Genomic DNA, 13,661 nt, shown 5'->3' on the forward strand with positions numbered 1-13,661 from the left:
ACAAGTCATTTTTTAAATGTTGTAGTTCGTCTTGTAAAAATGTTACGAGTACATCATCTGTCAACAATTACTCATATTGCGGATTTTGGTTACGTAATATTATTTTCTAATTTCACGTTGTGAATATATGATTTGGGCAAACAGAGCCGCAAAGAAGTACATTATGGGTTGTTGTTTTTTTTTTGCAGTTTTATCTAGAACAAGCGATGCTTAAACCTTGTCTGATTCTTGTGAAACTATCCACACGACAGTTACTTAGGACTTAGTTGACTTCAGCGATGTCACTGATGGGATGTTTCTAAAAATCCATCCTCTGTAAAACGTCTTCTCTAGTTGTCCTGCATATGTATTCGCTAATGAAGCTGTGTGTTCTGAGCCTGGTTCTCTACATTTCTGTATGAACCAGCTTAGAGGGCTAAAGACAGCTTGTGTTTAAATTGAGTGTAAGGTAATTTATGCTTCTAAAGTCATGGTCAGCATTTATTATTGTAGTGTGCTGTAAACTTGTTCTGTGCCTAATTACATTATTGTATAGCTTTATCAAATCTGTACATTGTCTGTCGATAATGTTTCTGTAGTGCTTTTTCAGCCCTCAGCATGTGACTGCGCTGGTGGCGCTGTGGGTTAGTTTCCTGACTCCCATGTCACACGGTCTGTGATTGAATCCCATGGAACTATGACTTTTTTTTTTAACAAACATTTCTTTGAAAAAATGAAACGTTTCCCTTGGTCAGAGATTAAATAAAACCTCACTCGCACCAAACAAATTTATATTTCTAAATATCACAACATGATCGAATTTAAGTCTTTTTAATAACAATGAATAGTCACCTATGCGTTACAAAATAAACATTTCTATTGATTTGAGTCGCGTTTTGATTTAAATTGTAAACGCGTGTTTAAATATATGTGTTTAAAGGCGATATACTGTATAAAAGCGCTGATTCTTATGGAATGTGTTCCGCCGGGGATTCAAAAAAGTTTTTTTTTTTAATCGAGTATCAAAGGAAAATTGCAGTATAACTTTGTTCATGCACAAACAGTGGCATGTTACATTATAATTTGGGTGTCTCCTCTTGCCAGAAAGCTCTAAAGTGCATTTTGAGTGCGGTTTTTGACTTTTTCTAAATTGCAACCCATAAATAAAGCTGATAAGCTGACTAAACAGACTTCAGGGATGCCAGTGGATCATTGTGCTATTTGGAATTATTCCAAAAATCAAGTGACCTCTTTGCTGTAGTATCTTTATTATTATTTATTACCAAAATTAATATCGTTTATGGCCTTCACACGCGTTGCAGTATCCTATTCTTTTTATGCTCAGCTACTAAGATTTCCTTTCAGTGGTAAAATTCCATATGAATATTCAATACTACAACGGGCACAGTTAAGACATTAAATATACATATACATACTGTATACAGTACAGTTTGCATACGGTAATATGTTTATGTTCCTAAATCAATCTCTTTTATGAGCATGTGAAAGGCATGGTGAATCGATTCTCAAAAATTACTGTACTTTGCATGATTGGAAAAAAATGCGTGATTGCGAAATGCTGTGGTGTTACTTTTACAAAGACGGTCAATGAAAAAAACTCAATACTTTGAGTTTACACTTACAGCTTGTCCAAGGTCATTCATTATTAATACTATTAGTAATATCTTCGTTAAAGACTTTGATGGCGACAGCTCAAACATGAGAGGTTGAGCTTTATTAGCTCCACCTTGTGGAAATTCCGGATACTATTATTTTGCTAGCGGTATTTACCAGTAACTCGTGGTATTTACCGGTAACTCGCGGTAGACTGCATACAGCATACCGGAAAATAATGTGGTATCGCCCGCACATTTTGAATGGCTGCATCTGTATTTCTGTGTGCTCATTTCCTACATTGCTTCGTTTGTCGAGATTTTAACTTTATATTTAGGCTCAGGATTTCAACTATAAATCGCACACTAATTACTAGCAGTAAATACTGATGTTTTGCTCCCTCTTACCACAAAAATATATATGTATTGTAGCTGGAATTAACTTTTTTTCGTACGTGTCTCTACCTACTGCGACTTGAACAGGCACCCAGAGGTGGGGGGTGTGTCTTTCCGCCTCCATAACTAAAAGGCCAAATAGGAGTGGCGCAGAGCGGTTTTCATCACTCTCTGTGGGAGTGCTGGCTGTGACGAATTAAACCGGTTTTATTTTCCAAGTAGAAGGACTTTAAAAAAGTCGATGTTTTCTCTTTTGGGTAGACTTGACTATTTAGCCATGAGATATACAATAGATTGTCATTAAACAACCTTATGTTTATTAATCTTCCTTGTTATGCACAGTGGGAATGGTAATGTAATGGGATATATTTAATCACAGAGATCTCTCTGGTTGGGGCGCGGGAGAGCCGGCAGGCAGGTGGTGGGTGACGGAGAAGAAAATAAAGGCAGCTTTTAACTCCGCATGTCTGAGATTTTGTTTCCGTCATCATCAAACTATCATTCTGTCCATCGAAAACCTATTTATATGTGACCTTTCAGAACACCTATCTGCTTTCTTCCTAGCACAATTTATGAGCACTCTGTGATTAAATTAATTCTCATTACATTATCATTCTCACTGTGCATAACAAGGAAGATTAATAAATATAAGGTTGTTTAATGACAAACTATTGTTTATCTCATGGCTAAATAGTCAAGTCTAGCCAAAAAGAGAAAACATCGACTTTTTTTAAACTCCAGAAAAAGTATTAATGGTTTTTAATTACCATTCTTTTATGGTACATGACTTTGCTAACATGTATTTAAAAATAAAAATGATTACAAACACCAGCGGAGAGAGAGACACACAGATTTTCATTGTCAAAAAGTAATTGTTTTTACTTTGTCAGCACCCAGACAAACGTAAACACGTTTTTAATAAAATGCTTTTATTCATTCTTTATCAGACTCACCTTCCTGAATGTCCCCCGCCCCGGTCAACAATCCTAGGAAGAACACGAAATAGCCTGTTAATAAAATTGTTTGTTTGGTCAGTTCTTCCTCCCAGAATTTGTAGATCACATTGATCAGTTCTTGCTTTTTGCTGGGTTTAGCTCTGTGACATTGGAACACAGCGACTCAGACACCCGTTGAATGGAAAGAGACACTTTAATGTTCTGTATGGCGAGCACAGCACCCCAGACACACACACACCAGTTTTCATTGTCAAAAAGTAATTGTTTTTTAACTTTTGTACCATTTTTTTTACATTCCTCTTGTTTAAGAGGAATGTTTTGTTTCTGAACAGACTGTTAGACTAGAGGACAAGAGTGCTCTTCGAAGCATTTCGTTGATCTGATCACGAATTATTTTCCAGTCGCACGAAGTAAGTGTTGAGAATCTCTGATTCACCATGCTACTAATGGTTTCTAGGAGATTGCAAGTCAAGGTACTTTTGCCTCTGGACCCATCGAAATTTACCGATGTGGTCCACCCCCAGTAAATTTCAAAAGTCACAAGATTTCGAAACACGAGGGCGGCGTAGCGGTCAGCTCTCGCTTTCCCATCTATACCGATGCACTGCAAGTACAACCCCCTCTTTCTCTTGAGTGATGGGCAACAGTTGGATATCTGGGAGAATTGTTCGTCCCACTGGCGTCTATGAATTCCGCTCTGTAAATGGTGCTTCCTGAGGGGAGATAGACAGCGGGGACAGCATCAGCCAATTCCTGTGCGGTGGTGAGCAGAGAGGCCGGGATGGAGTGTCCTGAGGTAGTGTGTGCTCTGTGGGGGGCAGAGCTTCTGCCAGGCATTGCAACCTGTGCGGCGGGGAGAAGCACTTATCGGGAGACAGCTGCTCTACCATTTGACTGCTGGAACATACTGTCTCCTTCTTCAGGAGTGTCTGTAACCTCCCAATCCTCCGCAGTGATGCGTTGTACTGCTCCTGCTGCTGCCGAAAAGTCTCCATAAAGGTGCTGCTTCTACAGGTTGGCACCCTGGCCAATGGCCGAGAGCAGAGACCCACAGCCTGTGGCAAAATAACATACTTCATGTGTAGCGGCGAGGCTTATTAATAAGAAACAATTAAGTTTTCTGAGCCTTCCCAAATGAGGCCCCATGTCTCTGTTCATCTCTGTGGTGCAGCCACAGAGAAACTATTCATGCAGGCTGATTTAAGGTTTCCTTTGATAAGGTTTCCTAGGACAGCTCCCAAAGGGGGATGCACTTAGCTAAGCCTGGCTATCATGATCAATGGTCATCCATTGGCGCCTATCTGTCTAGGGAGTGCCAGATGGACATCTGGACTGCATTCCTAAGTGTCAGGAGTAAGTGACTCATATCTCACCTTGATCAACCAATCAGGGACTGGTAGGGCCCGAGTAACCCACGTGGGACTCTGATGCCCATGGAACTTTCAGCCAATCAACGAGCTGAAGTTCCTCCAGGTAAAAACAGGCAACACAGAGAGCCTGAAAGATTCAGTAGGATTCAGTGGAGAATTCTGTGGACTTTTCTAAAGGTAATTCAAAGGAGAATTCCAGGGCAGGACAGCACAGGAGCAGAAGGCTCCCAAGGGCAGGACATTCTCGCAGCGCGCCTCCTGACCATCCTGAGACTCAGCCCGGACAACCATGGAACGGCCAGTGTGTCCGAGTGCCAGAACTTTCCTTTGTTCTAAGAGTCTAGAGCGGAGGTTGCCAGAGAGTAACCAGAGGATCCACCCGAGGTTAGCACCAGCAGCAGGCCTCGTGAACAGGTCGGAACTGTGGACAGCTGAATCACTATTCAGAACTAGCTCTTCATCAGGAACGAACCGGTCCTCTTCCTGACTTGCTGGGATCCACAGTCATCTTTTCTCCTTTGTGCAAACTTTGCTAGTTAAAGCCAACACTAACTAGCCGGTCAGTGATCATCAGCAGCACACCGTTGCAAGCCGCACAGCACAGCCTGGCACGCAGCCAGAGAGCGTGGATTGGACAGCAACTGAATCCCCAAAGATTGGATGAATATTCAACTTCAATGCATTACAGCTCGAGAATTCAATTGTTATCCCAACCAGTTGATATCAATTTAATTCCTAAGAGTTATGTACTTGTTTTGAGTATCTGATGTAGAAGTTATAACCAAGTACATTTACAAAACGGTCTTAAAGAATGATATACTGAACGTATGTCCTCTTGATATAAGTAACTCTTTGTAACTGACTGAATATATACCTTTTGTATTCTGATAACCCTCTCGATAAGATCTGTTAGGTTTACATGCATATTCTATGTATTAATAAATGTATCCTTGTGTATTAGTACCTCTGTGTGTTCGTTGTTTGAGTTATATCGCATGGTTGGATTCAAAAGCCATCAAAAGAATCAGCTTTGTGATTTAATGCTACAATTAATAATTGTCCCAGTAAATGCCCAAACCCTACATAACTGGTGCCTTCAGAGAGCCACTACCATTAGATTTTGGCTATGACAACGTTACATTTTTGGCGTCCCTGGACGGGTTTGGCAAGACTAAAATGAGTCAACCAAGCGGAATAATTCAATATAAAATGCCGCGGGTTTCATACACGACAATACAGTGTGCTGAAAGCCGAAAGGAAAAAAGTTCCCCTTGCTCTTTAAGCAGTGCTTGATCTTTTGTGATCTTTTGCAATCTACCGGGTTGATTGCATACTTGATCTTGTGGTTTTCTGTGGTAAAACTGTGATTTCGTACTTAAAAGTAATACTCTTTAAGTTTAACGATGGTTGCTAAAAGGTCTGAATTCGAGTCGCTTTTAAGCACTCTCTTTAGCCGCGACAGGTCTGACCACGATCTCTTCCATATCTCCGTCAGCGGAGAAGCTAGGAGAATAAACCTCCATTCTCTGAGAGAGCTATGGAAGGACATAGAGAGATTTGACCCTGCAGTGTCAGAGAATAATATCGAGAGTTATATTCAAGACCTCAGGTATACCCTGCAGTACCTGCCAAACGCCACAGAACAGGAGAAAGTGTTTCTGGTCAGGAAAACTACCAGCAGAGCTGTACATGAGTGGATGGCTAGGCAGATGAAAGAAGTCTGTAATGATTTTGAGGAGCTGTGTCAAGCACTTATTGAGTAATACAGTGCGTTTATTGACCCGACTGCCGCGATAGCCGCCGCCCTTAACATTAAGCACGAGAGAGCAGAGTCCCCTCGCGAATATTACGAGAGACTTAGACGAACTTATTTTGCAGGGCGAAATGATGAGGGTTGTGAACAGAACACACATTTCAAGGGTTAATTCATTGCGAATCTCCACCCATCAGTCAGAAAGATGATCTTAATGCAGACAGATGCACAGAGCATGAAAATGACTGATATTAAGAGATTCGTGCAGAAAGCCTGGGAGTATGATGTCCAAAGTCGGTCTGAGCAAAAAGCTGCTAAAGTGACTGTGTTTGCCGTCAGAGCCAGCAGGGTTAACTCCCTCCTGCTCAAAGGAGCACAGGCTCCTGAGCTGGCTAAGCCCCGTTCCAAAGCAGGCACACAGGACCGCACCCAGCGTCCTAAGTGCCATGAGAACACCGGGGGAGGGAAAGGGCTAGAAAAAGCTGAACAAAAGGATTCAGTAGCCGCCCGCCTGGCCAGGCTTGAACAAGCTTTATAAGGACAGGGACAACCGCTCCCCAAGGCTGCCGGAAGCGTGAATGAGCTGATACTGTCCACTGGAGGAGGCGGAGAGCCGCCCCCTCTCCCTCCCTCAGTCTATCTGATTGAGCGGAAGGGTTCCTGCCTGGATAAGGTCAGCCACTCCCAAGTGAGTGCTGACTCCACCCCTGAAGTCACAGAGCAGGCAGTAAAACACAGAGGAAAAGCAGGAAGCTTTTACCTCGAGGCTGCCATGGGAGATGTCTTACCCAATGAGACACTGATTGACACAGAGGTTGAAAGGTGTTTGATGTCACACGGCAAGCTCAAACAGGTTGAAAAAGAAAAGGGCATGCGACTCGGAGAGGAACCTTTGGTTGATCACCAGAAAGGCAAAGTGTGGAAACAGGTCAAGGCTCCTAAGCCTGTACAGAAAAAAAAGGGGGCCAAGAGGCAGACTGTGCTCACACAGTGCCCACTGAACACAGAAGCCTATGTGGGGATTCCTTCTGTTCCCTCTGGAAGAGAAATAAAAATATGTTCTTGTTCCCCTGATATACAGGGAAGTCGTGTCCCGGCTGAGGTCACAACAGCCTCCCTGCCACAGGAGCGGTGCTCCAAGCAGCCGCCTGATCCACCAGGTAAAGCACACCCCTTTTAAATCCCTAAAGAGGAGCAGATCTCCCCACCTGGCGATGAAAAGGAGCTTTCCCTGTGCACCCTGGCACCCAAGATGGGTCAGGACCACCACCCTGCAGTGGTGGAAGGGATTCAGATGGCAGGAGAGCAGGTTGGTGATGTAGCCCTCACCCTTAGCCCTGAGAGTTCCTCTATTAGTGAGGATCTGCTTGAGCAGCTGTCACAGGGCCACCACCAGGTGCCCCTGGTGCAACATTCACAGGTTAGACAGGAGGTCCTGCTGGATGCTGAGACTACTGCGCTGTGGACACACCTGATCCCAGATGCTGATTCCCTCTGCTGTGAAGCAGGGAACCTGCAGTCAGGTAACATTATTTCTCACAACTACCAGGTAGTGAGTGAGACTGACCTGATTGTTCCTGCCTCAACAGCAGGGTTGCCAACACACCCAGTCCCAGGGGAATGAAAGTGTGGTCAGGGAATGAAAGCCGAGCTGGTTATCTAACAGCCACCAGCTCAGTCTGTCAGTCTGAGTCTGACCAACAGTGGTTCACCCAGACTGGAGCTGGATGGTCAAGTCACCCACCTGCCAGTGCAGGACATCGCAAAGAGGGGTGTCAGAATCCCCGCCTGCACTGACATGGGCCTGGTGGGTGATAGTAAGTTCAAAGACAGTGAACTAGCTATCCCAGTGCTGGGGCAGCTCCCTGAACCCCTAGAGAGGGAAGGGGGGAGCGAGCAGGTGTCCTACACCCATGACCAGCAAACGATTGTAAACATGCCAATAGAGGGATTCCGCAATCAGGAAGTGTGCAGGGTGGACCGGAACAGTGAGAATGGGGTAACAATCCCAGATCACTCAGGTGCTCCAGATGACCACTTAGCTGAGGGTCAGGCGTGCTCCACCGCTGCATCGCCCCCTGCAGGGTTCCTAGAGCACAGGCATGAACAAATCGAAAAAGCAAATGCCCTGGAAAAGGAGGAGCAGCATTAGCAGCTGCGTCAGATTTCCCCAGATTTCCAGGATGTTGGTGCCCAAGATGCCACAGGGCATACTGAGAAAGACACCATGTACATGTGGCGCCAGCTTAGAAAGGCAACAGTCACTCAGAAGGAGATGACTAGGATCAGCCACCCGAAAAGACTTTTGGGAGGACTGATTGCTGCCGCCACTGTTGCACGTTTGCTATTTCTGGTAGGTTTGTGTGCTACTGGCACTCTCACCCTGACTGCCCCAAGAAGGCAGGTGTCAGAAATGCCAGAGGGTAGTGACAGACTGTATCAACAGCATCAAAAGTTGGAAAGCTTAGGGAAAACCCTACAGGCAACTTCCTATGCAACAGGGTTAAACCTTATTCCCCAACCAGTGGACATGATTGTTGGTGTTATACAGTGGGTTTATGCTTGTGTGCAACAGGCCAGAATGTTGACACAAGACCTGTTAAGGGAGTTTAGTGCCACTGTAGCCAGTCTAGCCATGGCACAAATCCCAACCCACTTGATTCCACTCTTCTCAGTAGAGGAGTATGTGACATTAACCCCATCGCTCATAGCTCACCCAGAAGGCAATGCAAGATTGAATTTGGTTCCAAATCTTGAGATGGGTATGGCTACCAAAGCTATCCATTGGCTGTGTCTAAACGATTCACCAATGAAGGGTGTAAAGCTACTAACGGGCAGAGGGAGGTTAATAAACCCCATGAAGAGCAGGTGGGAAGTAAATGGCTGGTCAGCACACCACATTTAACTGACACTATGACTTGTGACAGGCATGATACAGCTACCACAATGCAGCTACCTAACCAAATAGTTTTCCTGTAAGTTCCAGAGGAGGCCACAGTGCTCTTGAACTTAACACTGTACTGTCTAGAACCAGACAACATAAGACCATACTTGAGGTCATGGATGCCTTCAGGTGCCACACTATTGAATTGGATAGAAATCCAAGAAACAGTAAGCCCTGAAGAGGTACAGGTAGTTAATTTGCTTTAATGGAACAAACCTCCAAATCACCCTAGCAGATGCCCAACACAGGTGTTGTGGTTTATCAGGGGGCTGGGAACAGGAACTGTTGTTATTGTAACACTGCTGCTGGGAAGCTGGATCATGACTGACAGTGTACTCTGAATGCTGTAGTCTTACATCAAGATGTACTCCGGGTAGCATGAATGAGTCAAAGGTAGCATGTCAAAAGAAAGGAAGTGATTTCTCCCCAAATATCTACTACAGAGGTATCAGATATTGACAGTGAACTTCCTGATGTGTAATTCCTAGACTGAGATAATGTCTCCTACCGTGTTTATACATACTCCAGATGTTATTCATCCTGTTTGTATCCAATGCTGGTTCCGGTATGAATTCTCGAGGAGTAATGTGGACATTTAAGATTAATGTTCTAATGGCAAGGGACATCACTTAACTCTGTTTTGTTTTGAAGGCAACAATGCCTCGGGACTTCGTGACCTTCAAAAAGGGGGGATATGTAGCGGCGAGGCTTATTAATAAGAAAGAATTAAGTGTTCTGAGCCTTCCCAAATGAGGCCCCATTTCTCTGTTCGTCTCTGTGGTGCAGCCACAGAGAAACTATTCATGCAGGCTGATTTAAGGTTCCTTTGATAAGGACAGCTCCCAAAGGGGGATGCACTTAGCTAAGCCTGGCTATCATGATCAATGGTCATCCATTGGTGCCTATCTGTCTAGGGAGTGCCAGATGGACATCTGGAGTGCATTCCTAAGTGTCAGGAGTAAGTGACTCATATCTCACCTTGATCAACCAATCAGGGACTGGTGGGGCCCAGTAACCCACGTGGGACTTTGATGCCCATGGAACTTTCAGCCAATCAACGAGCTGAAGTTCCTCCAGGTAAAAACAGGCAACACAGAGAGCCTGGGAGATTCAGAAAGGAAGATTCAGTAAGATTCTGGAGAGGATTCTGTGGACTGTTCTAAAGTGAATTCAAAGGAGAATTCCAGGGCAGGACGGCCCAGGAGCAGAAGGCTCCCAAGGGCAGGACATTCTCGCAGCGCGCCTCCTGACCATCCTGAGACTCAGCCCGGACAACCACGGAATGCCCAGTGTGTCCGAGTGCCAGAACTTTCCTTTGTTCTAAGAGTCTAGAGCGGAGGTTGCCAGAGAGTAACCAGAGGATCCACCCGAGGTTAGCACCAGCAGCAGGCCTCGTGAACAGGTCGGAACTGTGGACAGCTGAATCACTATTCAGAACTAGCTCTTCATCAGGAATGAACCGGTCCTCTTCCTGACTTGCTGGGACCCACAGTCATCTTTTCTCCTGTGCACAAACTTTGCTAGTTAAAGCCAACACTAACTAGCCGGTCAGTGAGCATCAGCAGCGCACCGTCGCAAGCCACACAGCACAGCCTGGCACCGAGCCAGAGAGCGGATTGGACAGCAACAGCCTGCAACTGTTTCTTTGAGTCCGCAGGAGATCTAAATCCCCAGAGATTGGATGAGTATTCAACTTCAATGCATTACAGCTCGAGAATTCAATTGTTATCCCAACCAGTTTATATCAATTTAATTCTTAAGAGTTATGTACTTGTTTTGAGTATCTAATGTAGAAGTTATAACCAAGTTCATTTACGAAACGGTCTTAATGAATGATATACTGAGCGCATGTCCTCTTGATATGTGTAAAACTTTGTAACTGACTGAATATATACCTTTTGTATTCTGATAACCCTCTCGATAAGATCTGTTAGGTTTACATGCATATTCTATGTATTAATAAATGTATCCTCGTGTATTAGTACCTGTGTGTGCGCGTTGTTTGAGTTATGTCGCATGGTTGGATTCTAAAGCCATCAAAAGAATCAACTTTGTGATTTACTGCTACAATTAATAATTGTCTCAGTAAATGCCCAAACCCTACAGAACTGGTGCCTTCAGAGAGCCACTACAGTTACATGGCAACGTTACAGGAGACATTAGAAGCTTGCCACACCCGGACTGTTAAACCAATGCATTAGCACGTTAAAGCTATCGCATTGAGGAGCCGGGCACAATAATTGTTTTGTTCCTTGAATGTCTGATCTGCAAGGCCTTTTGGCTGCAGCGAATGTGAATTCTGTCTGGCATTGCCAGATCGTGAAAAAATAAAAGTATTTAAATCAAGATGGGAGTTAAGGGAGTCGTCTCTATGACACTCTCCCTTATAAAATTAACGTGAAACAAAACAAAAACTAAAAATAAGATACAATCTACAGACGTTCACAACATTCACAACATACCTGACTGAGAAAGCTTTAGGGAACATAACAGGTTTTAAGGCTTTCTGTGTTTCCCTTCCAAAGTTCAAAGAGGACATTGAGTGTTTCCTGGATTTTGCTGGTTATTAAAGACTTATTAATTACATCACCACCACTGGCTGTGGGGCCGTGGGGTGAGACAGGGCTGCAGCCTGACCCCAGGCCTGCAGGCCTGCAGCCTGAGCCCAACACAGTTTAATATCTATATCAATGAATTAGCAGGAATGTTGGAACAGTCTGCGGCTCCTGGTCTCACACTACACAACACAGAAATCAAGTTCCTGCTCTATGCAGAAGACCTGGTCCTGCTGTCGCCCGCAGAACAGGGGCTGCGGCAGAACTGTTACGATCCCTGCCTCCCGGCAACGGAAGAGGCAGAAGAAAGCGTAGCCTTACTTCATCAGTCTACCTATTAGTTTACTTATTCACCACCACACCCCCGTCTCATCCTGTACTTGAACACCAGTCTTTTCCTACCTCCTCGCTCAGTATTGGTTTTCCTTTCGAACTTCCTAGTTGCGCTAGTTCTTCTTCTGCTTTGTGTCTTTCTTGGTTTTTGGAGAAGGCACTTAGGGCTTTCTACGCAATAAGGTGTGTGTGTGTGTGTGTGTGTGTATTTTCGTATAGCTTTGGCTTTGCTGTTTTGTTGTTTTTTTTGTTAGTTTCTTTGTACTTTCATTTGTTTGTGTGTTCATCCTTGAATTGCCATTACCTTGCCCCAGTGTTACATGTTCAACTTCTGTTCTTTTGTACCCTGCTCCTGTTGATTACTCTTGTTTTCCCTTATTTGTATTTCTGATTCACTTGTGTTTTTGTGTGAACTTTTGTATATAAGGTTAGTTTAGGTTGTTGGGTACTTTTTACGCACTTAGTTGATTTTGGATTAGTTCACTAGTTTAGTACAGGTAAGTGCCATTTGTCTTGTATGGTTTTGGGTAGTCAGTGCAGGTTAGCTAGGCTGTTGAAGACGCCGAAGACAGTGTGTTTCGGGTTTTCTTTTGTAGTAAGGTTAGCTTTCCCTTACTGTCCTAGCCAGATCCATTTTGTTTGTTATTTTCTTTTCTTTGGGACCACTCTAGCTCCTTACCCTTATCACACTTCCTAGTCCCTCACCAAAACCCACCTGCATCCAAAAGAATTATCCTAAGTGTTACACCCCTTTACCCCTAGACACTTGGGGTCGTAACAACTTGTTTTTCAGGAAGTAAAAAAAAAAACACTTGAATTACTTATCCAGTCTCTCGAAATAAAATTATTTTTCAAGCAATGTAACTAACGTCGAGGAATGTGTCTTTTTATCTAACATTGACAGCCACATCTTAAATCTTGTGAGTCAACTCTTTTTTTTCTCTATTTGAATTGTGGCGATTCAAACAACTTGGGATAACAAGTGGTCTCAAAGTCACCGAGCTCACAGATCTTCAACAACAGATGAAGGACTTCCTTAGTCTTCCTGAACTTGTCAGACGGGGTTGGGGGCACTTGGGAATATGAATTACAGTATGTGAGTTAGATTATGAATGAATAAAAACATTTTATTAAAAACACATTTGCATTTGTTTGGGACCTATATTGTGTATTTTTCATATATAAGATATAATGATGTGTTCCTGCTTACACACTGCACAACTTTAAAAGCTATAAAAACAGCTTTCGATTCAGGTCTTTTTCACATTATCTGGTGAGCCTTGTTTTGTCAAAGAACCAGAGATCATCTTGCTTTCAAAGGACAGCACAGACTTTGAAAAGGCCGCAAATGTATTAGCAAGGGTTAATTGCACTATGGACCACACAAAGAAATGTAAAATACTCTTCTTTAGATGTAAGGACAGGAGTGGATCGCAGCAGGCATACTCAGCAAATAACAAGAAAACAAAGAACAGGGCAGGTGAGACGAGTATCCAGACAGTGAGTGATCAGAAAAAGGAAACAATTGTTACGCCCGACTTTTCGACGCATTTTTTTTTTACTTACTAATGCATCAGACACATTCCTGATGTATTGTGTTTTAAATAAAATAGTGTTTTTCCCTGGTATAAGCTCATCGGTATGGTGTAGGTTTTATCTGTACCATACCATACAGTATATAGGCACAGAATTCAAGCTGCACTACTGTATTGCTTTGGTAAGGAGGCAGACTATGGCCAAAATCAAGAAGACTCTCTCAGAC

Source organism: Lepisosteus oculatus, chromosome 6 (genome assembly GCF_040954835.1).
Source record: "Lepisosteus oculatus isolate fLepOcu1 chromosome 6, fLepOcu1.hap2, whole genome shotgun sequence".
NCBI classification, from domain to species: domain Eukaryota; kingdom Metazoa; phylum Chordata; class Actinopteri; order Semionotiformes; family Lepisosteidae; genus Lepisosteus; species Lepisosteus oculatus.